Here is a 13,575-nt window from a genome sequence, read left to right on the forward strand (position 1 = left end):
ATGTAACTAGCATCAATACCCCCTGTTTTATGTAACTAGCATTAATACCCCCTGTTTTATGTAACTAGCATAAATATCCCTGTTTTATGTAACTATCATTACTAACAACTGTTGTACGTAACTAGAATCAATACCCCCTGTTTAATGTAACTAGCATTATTACCCCTGCTCTGTGTAACTAGCATCAATACTTCTGTTTTGTATAACAAGCATTACTACCCCCTGTGTTATGTAACTAGAATCAATACACCATGTATTATGTAGCTAGCACCAATACACACTGTTTTTTGTAACTAGCATCAATACCCCCTGTTTTATGTAACTATCAATAAACACCCTTTGTTTTATATAACTAGAACCAATACCCTGTTTTAAGTAACTAGCACCAATACACCCTGTTTTATGTAACTAGCATTAACAGCACCTGTTTATGTAACTAGCATTAATACCCCCTGTTTTATGTAACTAGCATTAATACCCATGTTTCCTTTAACTAACATCAATGCATCATGTATTATGTAACTAGCATCAATACCCCTGTTTTGTGTAACTAGCATCAATACCCCATTTTATTTAACTAGCATCAATACACCCTGTTTTATACAACTAGCACTAATACACTATGTTTTATGTAACTAACCTTAATACCCCTATTTCATATAACTAGCATTAATTCCCCCTGTTTTATATAACTAGCATTAATACCCCTGTTTTATGTAACTAGCATTAAAGGGACACTGAACCCAAATTTTGTCTTTTGTGATTCAGATAGAGCATGCAATTTTAAGCAACTTTCTAATTGACTCCTATTATCAATTTTTCTTCATTCTCTTGGTATCTTTATCTGAAAAAGAAAGCATCTAAGCTTTTTTTAGGTTCAGAATTCTGGACAGCACTTTTTTAATTGGTGGATGAATTTATCAGCAAGGACAACCCAGGTTGTTCACCAAAAATGGGCCGGCATCTAAACTTACATTCTTGCATTACAAATAAACATACCAAGAGAATGAAGAAAATGTGATTATAGGAGTAAATTAGAAAGTTGCTTAAAATGTCATGCTCTATCTGAATCACAAAAGAAAAAAAATTGGGTTCATTGTCCCTTTAATACCCTCTTTTTTATGTAACTAGCATTGATACCCTTTGTTTTATGTAACTAGCAATAATACCCCCTGTTTTATGTAACTAGCATTAATACCCTCTTTTTTATGTAATTAGCAATAATACCCCCTGTTTTATGTAACTAGCAATAATACCCTCTTTTTATGTGAATAGCAAAAATACCCCTCTGTTTTATGTAACTAGCATTAATACCCTCTGTTTTATGTAACTAGCAATAATACCCCTGTTTTATGTAACTAGCATTAATAACCTCTGTTTTATGTAACTAGCATTAATACCTTTGTTTTATGTAACTATTATTATTATTATTAGTTATTTGTAGAGCGCCAACAGATTCTGCAGCGCTATTAACTAGCATTAATATCCAATGTTTTATGTGACTAACATTAATACCCTCTGTTTTATGTAACTAGCATTAATAACCTCTGTTTTATGTAAATAGCATTAATACCCTTGTTTTATGTAACTAGCAATAATATCCCGTTTTATGTAACTAGCATTAATACCCTCTGTTTTATGTAACTAGCATTAATACCCTCTGTTTTATGTAACTAGCATTAATACCCCTGTTTAATGTAACTATTGTTATTATTATTATTGGTTATTTGTAGAGTGCCAACAGATTCTGCAGCACTATTAACTAGCATTAATATTCAATGTTTTATGTGACTAACATCAATACCCTCTGTTTTATGTAACTAGCATTAATACCCTCTGTTTTATGTAACTAGCATTAATACCCCCTGTTTTATGTAACTATCATTAATACCACTGTTTTCTGTAACTAGAAAAAATATCCTTTGTTTTATGTAACTGGCATACATACCCCTGTTTTATGTAGCTGGCATTAATACCCCTGTTTTATGTAGCTGGCATTAATACCCCTGTGTTATGTAACTAGCATTAATACACCTGTTTTATGTAGCTAGCATTAAAAACACCTGGTTTATGTAACTAGCATCAATACCCCCTATTTTATGTAACTAGCAAAAAAAAACTGTTTTATTTAACTAGCATTAATTACACCTATTTTATGTAACTAGCACCAATACCCCCTGTTTTATGTAACTAGCATTAATACCACCTGTTTTATGTAACTAGCATAAATACCCCTGTTTTATGTAACTATCATTACTAACAACTGTTTTACGTAACTAGAATCAATACCCCCTGTTTTATGTAACTAGCATTATTACTCCTGCTCTGTGTAACTAGCATCAATACTTCTGTTTTGTATAACAAGAATTACTACCCCCTGTGTTATGTAACTAGAATCAATACACCCTGTATTATGTAACTAGCACAAATACACACTGTTTTTTTGTAACTAGCACAAATGCAATCTGTGTTATGTAACTAGCATAGCATCAATACCCCCTGTTTTATGTAACTAGCATCAATACCCCCTGTTTTATGTAACTAGAAATAAATACCCTTTGTTTTATATAACTAGCACCAATTCCCTGTTTTAAGTAACTAGCACCAATACACCCTGTTTTATGTATCTAGCATTAACAGCACCTGTTTATGTAACTAGCATTAATACCCCCTGTTTTATGTAACTAGCATTAATACCCATGTTTCCTTTAACTAACATCAATGCACCATGTTTTATGTAACTAGCATCAATACCCATGTTTTGTGTAACTAGCATCAATACCCCATTTTATTTAACTAGCATCAATATACCCTGTTTTATACAACTAGCACCAATACACTATGTTTTATGTAACTAACCTTAATACCCCTATTTCATATAACTAGCATTAATTCCCCCTGTTTTATATAACTAGCATTAATACCCCTGTTTTATGTAACTAGCATTAAAGGGACACTGAACCCAAATTTTGTCTTTTGTGATTCAGATAGAGCATGCAATTTTAAGCAACTTTCTAATTGACTCCTATTATCAATTTTTCTTCATTCTCTTGGTATCTTTATCTGAAAAAGAAGGCATCTAAGCTTTTTTTTAGGTTCAGACCTCTGGTGGATGAATTTATCCACCAATCAGCAAGGACAACACAGGTTGTTCACCAAAAATGGGCCGGCATCTAAACTTACATTCTTGCATTTCAAATAAAGATACCAAGAGAATGAAGAAAATTTGATAATAGGAGTAAATTAGAAAGTTGCTTAAAATGTCATGCTCTATCTGAATCACAAAAGAAAAAAATTGGGTTCATTGTACCTTTAATACCCTTTTTTATGTAACTAGCAATAATACTCCCTGTTTTATGTAACTAGCATTAATACCCATGTTTCCTTTAACTAACATCAATGCACCATGTTTTATGTAACTAGCATCAATACCCATGTTTTGTGTAACTAGCATCAATACCCCATTTTATTTAACTAGCATCAATATACCCTGTTTTATACAACTAGCACCAATACACTATGTTTTATGTAACTAACCTTAATACCCCTGTTTCATATAACTAGCATTAATTCCCCCTGTTTTATATAACTAGCATTAATACCCCTGTTTTATGTAACTAGCATTAAAGGGACACTGAACCCAAATTTTGTCTTTTGTGATTCAGATAGAGCATGCAATTTTAAGCAACTTTCTAATTGACTCCTATTATCAATTTTTCTTCATTCTCTTGGTATCTTTATCTGAAAAAGAAGGCATCTAAGCTTTTTTTTTAGGTTCAGACCTCTGGTGGATGAATTTATCCACCAATCAGCAAGGACAACACAGGTTGTTCACCAAAAATGGGCCGGCATCTAAACTTACATTCTTGCATTTCAAATAAAGATACCAAGAGAATGAAGAAAATTTGATAATAGGAGTAAATTAGAAAGTTGCTTAAAATGTCATGCTCTATCTGAATCACAAAAGAAAAAAATTGGGTTCATTGTACCTTTAATACCCTTTTTTATGTAACTAGCAATAATACTCCCTGTTTTATATAACTAGCAATAATACCCCTGTTTTATGTAACTAGCATTAATACACTTTTTTGTATGCAACTAGCAATAATACCCCCTGTTTTATGTAACAGCATTAATACCCTCTTTTTTTATGTAATTAGCAATAATACCCCCTGTTTAATGTAACTAGCATTAATACCCTCTTTTTATGTGACTAGCAATAATACCCCCTGTTTTATGTAACTAGCATTAACACCCTCTGTTTTATGTAACTAGCAATAATACCCTTGTTTTATATAACTAGCATTAATACACTCCTTTTTTAATGTAACTAACAATAATACCCCTGTTTTATGTAACTAGCATTAATAACCTCTGATTTATGTAACTAGCTTTAATTAATACCCCTGTTTTATAAGACTAGCATTAAAACCCTCTGTTTTATGTAACTAGCATTAATAATCCTGTTTTATGTATCTAGCATTAATAGCCTCTGTTTTATGTAACTAGCTTTATATATAATATATATGTTAGGCATATTGTGGAGCGTATTGATAGATTGTTAGAGGGATATGGGTCTGATCCTGCAGTCATGGTACATATTGGTACTAATGAAGGAATCAGCGGGAGATGGAGAGTCCTAAAAAATTACTTCAGGGAGTTAGGTAGTAAGCTTAAAGCAAGGACCTCCAAAGTAATATTTTCTGAGATATTACTAGTGCAGTGTGTTAATTCAGTAAGACAGAAGGAGCTAAGGTCTGTTAATTCATGGTTAAAAACATGGTGTAAAAATGAGGGGTTTGACTTTTTAGAGCACTGGGCTGACTTTTCACTTGGGTACAATTTGTACAGTAAGGATGGATTGCACCTGAATGACATGGGTGCAGGTGTGTTGGGGGAAAGTATGGTAGCACGTTTAGAGAATCTTTTAAACTAGGCAAAGGGGGGGGTGGTCAGTTAGAACACAATAGAACAGTGAGATCAGTCTGTGAATATATCACTCCCTTAATATCTCAAGGAAGGGATGACTTAAGAAATGTTACATTAGAAAGTATAGAGGAAAGCACACCAAGTAGCAGCAGAAAGCACATGAAAATTAAATGTATGACGACAAATGCAAGAAGCATGACAGGTAAAATGGGGGAGCTGACGCTCTTAGTTGCAGAAGAGGACTATGATGTTATCAGTATAACTGAAACTTGGTGGGATGATTCACATGACTGGGCAGTTAACTTAGAGGGGTGTACATTATTTAGGAGGGACATGAATAATAAAAGGGGTGGAAGAATCTGCATGTATATTAAACCTAACCTTAAACCTACAATAAGGGAAGATATTTCTGATACAGGCGACAATGTAGAGACCCTGTGGTTGGAAACAAAGAGTGGGTGGAAAAATCCTAAAAAAATATTACTAGGAACATGCTACAAGCCCCCAAACATTAGTGACCTGGATGAAACTCAACTACTAATACAAGTAGGTAAGGCTGCTAAGAACAGTGCTGTAATTATGGGAGATTTTAACTACCCTGATATAAACTGGGCCAATAAAACTAGTAATTCAGCTAAGGGGGATAGATTTATAAATGTTCTCAGGGATAACTTCATGTCACAATTAATAGAGGAGCCAACTAGGAGTAATGCTATATTGGATTTAGTGCTATCAAATAATACAGATATAATATCAAACATAGAAGTCAAAGAAAATTTGGGTAACAGTGATCATAACATGGTCACATTTGAAATTTCTTTTCATATGCAGTGTCTTAAAGGTTTAACCAAGACTTTTAATTTTAAGAAAGCAAAATTCAACGATTTAAGGAAATCATTAAATAACATAAATTGGGACAAAGTATTTTCTAATAAAAATACAGAGGATAAATGGATAACATTTGAAACTTTGTTAAATAAATATACATATCAACAAATACCATACGGTTATAAAAATAAAAATAAAAAATCCAAGCCAAAGTGGCTGAATATAAATGTGTTAAGAGAAATTAGGAAAAAACGTAGGGCATTTAAATTATTCAAAGAAAATAGTACAGACTCAAAATTCCATATTTATAAGGAATGTAACAAAGAATGCAAAAAAGCAATCAAATTAGCCAAAATTGAAAATGAAAAATTATTGCAAAGGATTCTAAATCTAACCCTAAAAGGTTCTTTAAGTACATAAATAGCAAAAAATCTAAGAAAGACAATATAGGTACATTAAAATGCGGGAGGGTAGCATGATTAACAGTGACAGGGAGAAGGCTGATATACTAAACCAGTTTTTTTCTTCAGTATACACAAGAAAGGAACCATTGGATGATACTTTGGAACAAAATAGAACATGCCAGCCCATACCATTAATTGGGTTATGTATAGAGGATATCAGGAACAAATTGGATAATATTAAGGTAAATAAAACTCCAGGCCCAAATGAAATACATCCAAGGGTGTTAAGGGAACTTAGCACTGTTATAGACAAACCTCTACTCTTAATTTTTCAAGACTCATTATCCTCAGGCATGGTACTCAAGGATTGGTGTAAAGCTGATGTGGTGCCACTCTTCAAAAAGGGAAGTAGGGATGATCCAGGAAGCTATTGACCAGTTAGTCTGACTTCAATAGTGGGGAAGATATTTGAAGGGATTATAAGGGATTATATTGATGAGCATATTCGTGTAAACAAGATTATGAGTTCTAATCAGCATGGTTTTATGAGAAATATATCATGTCAAACTAATCTAATTAGATTCTATGAGGAAGTAAGTAAAAATATAGATAAAGGGGAATCAGTTGATGTGATATACAGTACTTGGATTTTGCAAAGGCGTTTGATACAGTGCCACATGAGAGATTAATGCACAAAATTAAGGGACTGGGAATAGATGAAAATGTTAGTTTGTGGATAAATAACTGGATAAAAGATAGGGAGCAACAAGTTGTAGTAAATGGATCATACTCAGATTGGACAAAGGTAGTCAGTGCAGTACCCCAGGGATCAGTGCTGGGCCCTGTTATTTTTAATATTTTTATAAATGACTTGGAGCTAGGAAGAAATAGTGACATCTCTAATTTTGCAGATGATACTAAGTTAAGTAAGGTCATTAGGTCAGAGCAGGATGAACTTTTGTTACAAAGGGACCTGCAAAAATTAGAAGTATGGGCAGGTAAATGGAAAATGAGATTTAATACGGGAAAATGTAAGGTTCTAAATTTTGGAAGTAAAATAAGCAGGCTGCATATTATTTAAATGGGACAAGACTTAGCCAAACGTAGGAGGAAAGGGAATTGGGAGTAGTAATAGACAAGCTAAAGATGGGTGCACAATGCAGGGCAGCAGCTTCAAAGGCTAATAAGATACTAGCATGTATTAAAAGAGGCATTGACTCAAGGGAGGAAAGCATAATTCTGTCACTATATAAAGCCCTGGTAAGACCTCACCTTGAGTATGGAGTGCAGTTCTGGGGACCAATTGCAAAAAAAGATATTGCAGAACTAGAAAAAGTTCAGAGAAGGGCCACAAAGCTAATAAGGGGATTGGAGAATTTAACCTATGAGGAGAGGCTAGACAAACTGGGTCTGTTTTCTTTAGAAAAAAGGCGCTTAAGAGGTGACATGATTACTTTATATAAATATATTCAAGGCCCATATATAGAGATGGCAGAAGCTCTGTTTATTCCAAGAAAATTGTTTGTGACCAGAGGTCACAATTTAAGGTTGGAGGAACGGAGATTTAATCTCTTGCAACGGAAACGTTTTTTTCACTGTAAGAGCAATAAAATTGTGGAACTCATTACCAAAGGGGGTAGTGAATGCCAATACCCTAGATACATTTAAAAATTATTTTGATACATTTCTGTCTATAGACAAAATTCATGGATATGATTGCTGGGTCACCTTTTAGTGGGATTATTTAAGCTTAACTGGAGCTTTTTGTATATATTTTAGATTTGTATAGGTTGAACTCGATGGACTTCGGTCTTTTTTCAACCTCATCTACTATGTTACTATGTTACTATGTAATACCCCTGTTTTATAAGACTAGCATTAATAATCTCTGTTTTATGTAAATAGCATCAATACTCTTGTTTTATCTAACTAGCATTAATAACCTCTGTTTTATGTAACTAGCATTAACACCCCCTGTTTTATGTAACTAGCATTAATACCCTCTGTTTTATGTAACTAGTATTAATAACCTCTGCTTTATGTAAATAGCATTAATACCCTGGTTTTAGGTAACTAGCATTAATAACCTCTGTTTTATATAACTAGCATTAACACCCCCTGTTTTATGTGACTAACATTAATACCCTCAGATTTATGTAACTAGCAATAATATCCCCTGTTTTATGTAACTAGCATTAATACCCCCTGTTTTTGTAACTATCATTAATACCACTGTTTTATGTAACTAGAAAAATTATCCTTTGTTTTATGTAACTGGCATGAACACCCCTGTTTTATGTAGCTAGCATTAATAGCACCTGTTTTATGTAACTAGCATCAATAACCCTTGCTTTATGTAACTAGCATTAATAGCACCTGTTTTATGTAACTAGCATAAATACCCCTTTTTTATGTAACTAGCATTAATAGCACCTGTTTTATGTAACTAGCATCAATAACCCTTGCTTTATGTAGCTAGCATTAATAGCACCTGTTTTATGTAACTAGCATCAATAACCCTTGCTTTATGTAACTAGCATTAATAGCACCTGTTTTATGTAACTAGCATAAATACCCCTTTTTTATGTAACTAGCATTAATAGCACCTGTTTTATGTAACTAGCATCAATAACCCCTGCTTTATGTAACTAGCATTAATAGCACCTGTTTTATGTAACTAGCATAAATACCCCTTTTTTATGTAACTAGCATTAATAGCACCTGTTTTATGTAACTAGCATCAATACCCCCTGCTTTATGTAACTAGCATTAATACACCTGTTTTATGTAACTAGCATTAATAGCACCTGTTTTATGTAACTAGCATAAAAACCCCTGTTTTATTTAACTAGCATTAATTACACCTATTTTATGTAACTAGCATCAATACCCCCTGTTCTATGTAACTAGCATTAATACCCCCCTGTTTTATGTACCTAGCACCAATACACCCTGTTTTATGTAACTAGCATTGACAGCCCCTTTTTTATGTAACTAACATTAATACCCCCTGTTTTATGTAACTAGAACCAATACCCACGTTTATGTAACTATCATTAATTCCCTGTTTTATGTAACTAGAATTAATACCCCTGCTGCCATATTTATTTTTTAATGAACTACACTAGACAGTATTTTTGGGCCATTTGGGGCAGATTTATAAAATGAACCAGAGATCTGATCTGAATCATTTTATAAACGCTAATAGCTACCGCGAGCTTGCAATAGCAATAACCAGCCAGTTGTAATGGCTGGTTAATTATCTCTCTCCCGCAAACGGGCAAATTTCTCAGTTTGCTGGAGCATGATAATTTAGTGCTCACCTGTTAATCTAGCCCTATATGTATACTTTGGTGTCCTTTCCACTCAAATACCTGAAAACATAAAAAATAATTTTGATTAAATTTTAATATTTAATGTGTTTTGCTATATATTTAATGTATTTTTTTTTAAATTCCAATGTTCTTCACATAGGAGAAAATGTTCCTTGTATTTTAAAAATATATATTCATTTATATATATATATCTGTATATCCCTATAGCTGTAAATATATATATATATATATATATATATATAGATTTATTTTTTAAATAAAATTTTCTTCTATGCGAAGAACATCGGACTGTAAAATATTCAAAACTCACACCAGGTTGAGCACAGTTGATCTATCGCAGTGTTGATTTAGTACCTGAGCAATACTTGTTCTTTTTATTTTTCATCAGCGCACTCCACGGGGAAAAGAAGTTAATGCGATTGTGATATCTGAAGTCCAGAAGTTAGCTCGAGTCGGGTTTTACTCACGTGCAAACCATTTACTTTCAACTTATAAAGTTTATTTCTATCTGTGTTTGTGTAAAAAAATCAATCAATAAGAAATTCTCAAGAAAGTTACCAAAGTCGTCCATGAATGGAGGCGATCCTCTGGAAACCGTGGTAGAAAATGAGAAAAAATATAAAGTAAAAATGTATAAATAATAAAAATGTAAAGAAGTGAAACATTGTGTATATACCAGTGTGGAACAAATGTAAGAAATATATATATCCGAAAAAGCAGTGATAAATATCCTCAATATAATCCTGTGATTGGAGGATCCCAATAAAACCTGTGATACAGAGAATACCAATAAAACATATATATATATATATATATATATAAATGATAGTCTGTTGTACCATTGTGGTGTGATCCTATTAGAAAACAGAAAAAACAATGTGCATAACTATACTGACAATGTCCTGCCCTATGGTAAATAACTAACCGGACTCCCACTTATTGAAAAACTCGATCTGCAGTCTTTAAGTTTTGCGTTTCGTCCCTGAGTAGGGCCTTTTTCAAGACTAACTTGGCTCTATAAAGGTGTGGGATATAATATATTTTTTCACATCTTCTACCACCGTTTCCAGAGGAACGCTTCCATTCATGGACGACTTTTGGAACTTTCTTGAGACTTTCTTATTGACTGTCTATTTGATAACGAATGCATATCCATGCATTCTATGAGTCACCGGTTAGGTCCTGTATGTGCCCTGGAAAGTTTTTTATCCATTTGTTTTTAGTGTTAATTGTACATTAAATTTATATTTTAATGACCAGACACTGTTGTAGTCACACTTAAGCCTGTTTAGGTGCTTCTGAGCTTTTTCACACGTTTCTATATTTGTATCAATCTAATTAGGTGATTGTTATTAGTGAGCCTGTGTGTTTTGTGTTTGGCGCTGTACTATTTTTGTCACTTATTTCTATCTGTAGAGCCAAATTACAAGTTGTGTGATATGGCTATACCGCTGAAAAATTGGCCTTTGCGAGCGGAATATTCAGCTCACCCGTATTACAAGTCACGCCGTTAGGGCTATGCTGCAAGTGTTTTAGCCTATACCGCAACTCTCCATTCCGCACTCAAAAAATGGCTTTTGAGTGTGAAATGTTCAATGTCTCCCGAATTACAAGTTGTTCGGTCAGGCTATTACGCTAGCATTATAGCTTATACCGTCACTATCCATTCTGCGATCAGAGCCCAGTAGTTATGGATTTTGTGATACAAAATTTTTTCACAAAACTCATAAGAAAAATGTTACAAAGTACACTAACACCCATAAACTACCTGCTAACCGCTAAATCGCCACCCCCGCATCGCAAATACTATAATAAACCTATTAACCCCCCTACATCTCCAACACTAAATAAACCTATTAACCCTTAAACCGCCGACCCCCCTCATCGCAACTACTATAATAAACCTATTAATCCCTAACCGCTGGCCCCCCACATCGCAACTACTATAATAAACCTATTAATCCCTAACCGCTGGCCCCCCACATCGCAACTACTATAATAAACCTATTAACCCCTAACCGCTAGCCCCCCACATCGCAACTACTATAATAAACCTATTAACCCCTAAACCGCCAGCCCCCCACATAACAACTACTATAATGCCCACACAAATGCTCCTTTAGGGGCAATGGGTAGCTTAGGTTTTTTAGAGTTAGGCTTTTTTATTTTGGGTGGTTGGTTGGGTGCGAGGTTTTACTGTTAGGGGGTACTTTGTAATTTATTTTAGGTAAAAGAGCTGATTGCTTCAGGGCAATGTCCTACAAAAGGCCCTTTTAAGGGCTATTGGTAGTTTATTGTTAGATTAGGGGGTGTTTTTATTTTGGAGTGGATTTTTTTTTTTTTTTTTTTTTTTTTTATTATTTATTATTGAGACAATTATCAATAAGAAAACATGTGTAGCGTTTGTACATTAAAAAATGAAAATGAAAAGACAGGTGACATCCTATCCAGTCAAACAGAAGGTCCCAGCAATTATTTAGATATTAACTCACTCTCTCATCTTCTAGGAGAGTTATCACAAGTAATGTCCATGTCTTCATTGGTCATTGACCCCATATGAATCAGATAAATGTCTCTTTTCAAGGTAATTTAACATCAAAACAATCAATCATGAACAGTACAAAAACAAAAACACATAACATTGGTTGCAGCATATCAGGGATCAGGTCGTAGGACGTGTTTTGCATATCTAATAACATAAGGACGCCTAATCTATTGGGAGTACCAAGTAAACCATACAAAATACATTTCACGTACCCGCTACCTTCTGTGTGTAGGACTCCCACAGGAACAGCATATCATGGAAAAGGTTTAATTTTCCTGTCCTAAAATAATAAAAACGTTCCATCAATAAACAATGATCTACCAGCGTATTCCATTCCTGCTCTGAGGGAATAATGGGCGTTTTCCACTTTCTTGGAATCAGCTGTTTTGCTGAGTTAAGTAAAATTTGGAAGAGGTGTTTCCTTACCTTACATGTTATCAGAGGTTTTTCATTAAGTAGTGTTATGTCTGTGTTAAGAGACAGTTGTAGGCCTAAAATGGAGTTGATATTGTGTTCTATCTTTTCCCAGAAGGGTACTAGCCTGCTGCACTGCCACCAGATGTGTGAGAAAGTCCCTTTCTGCCCACAACCCCTCCAGCATTTGTCATTAGCCTTACTAAACATGTATTGAATTCTTGTGGGGGTTAGATACCAACGCATCATGATCTTGATGTTCGTTTCTAGAGCTTTGTAAGAGTGGGCTGATTTTGCCAACACTTTAAATCTTGTCTTCCATGTTTTACTTGATGTTTGGGACCCCAGTTCCCTATCCCAGCCTGCAACATAACCAGGTAGTGCAGGATTTTTGCAGCTCAAGAGCAATTTATATATAATGGATATGAGTCTCTTGGGAACTGTGTCACTAACGCAGATTTTTTCGAACGTGGTGAGCTCACGTGTCAAGCTGTTGCTATGTTTATGTCTGTGTATGAAGTGGTACATTTGATGATATCTTATCCATGGTTTCAGAAAACCATCTCCTAAGTGTTCTATCTGAGCCTTGGGCAGGGGTTTCCCATTATGGGTTAAAAGATATATGGGAAGTGCTCTAGAAAATTCGGTTGTAGTTACTTTTCGGGCTTCTCCACCCACAGAAAATTCCTGAAGGTTTAGAAGGGTGCATAAAGGAGAGTATTTGGTTGACAATGTGGGGAATTTTTTGCGCAAGTAGGTCCAGTCTAACCATGTCATGTTTATGATAGAAGATCGTGAAACTGTAGATTTATGTGCTACCTCTGGGTTCCAACATAGAACTCCCAAGTTATTTGTGTTTGTCAAGTCATTTGCCAGTAGTGTCCATTTCTTACAATTAACTGCACTAGAGGTCATTTCGACCACTTTTTGTAAGGATATTGCTTGCTTATAAGTTATCAAGTCTGGAACCCCCAACACCCCTTCTATAGTTGGTGTGTATAAAGTTTGTTTGTTTATCCTGGGGGGTCTACGTCTCCATATGTAGTCATTGATAATGGCTTGTAGAGTATGAATATCGTGTAATGCCCCTTTCAGAGGCAAGGTTTGTAACAAGTACAGT

This window comes from Bombina bombina, chromosome 5 (genome assembly GCF_027579735.1).
Source record: "Bombina bombina isolate aBomBom1 chromosome 5, aBomBom1.pri, whole genome shotgun sequence".
NCBI lineage: Eukaryota > Metazoa > Chordata > Amphibia > Anura > Bombinatoridae > Bombina > Bombina bombina.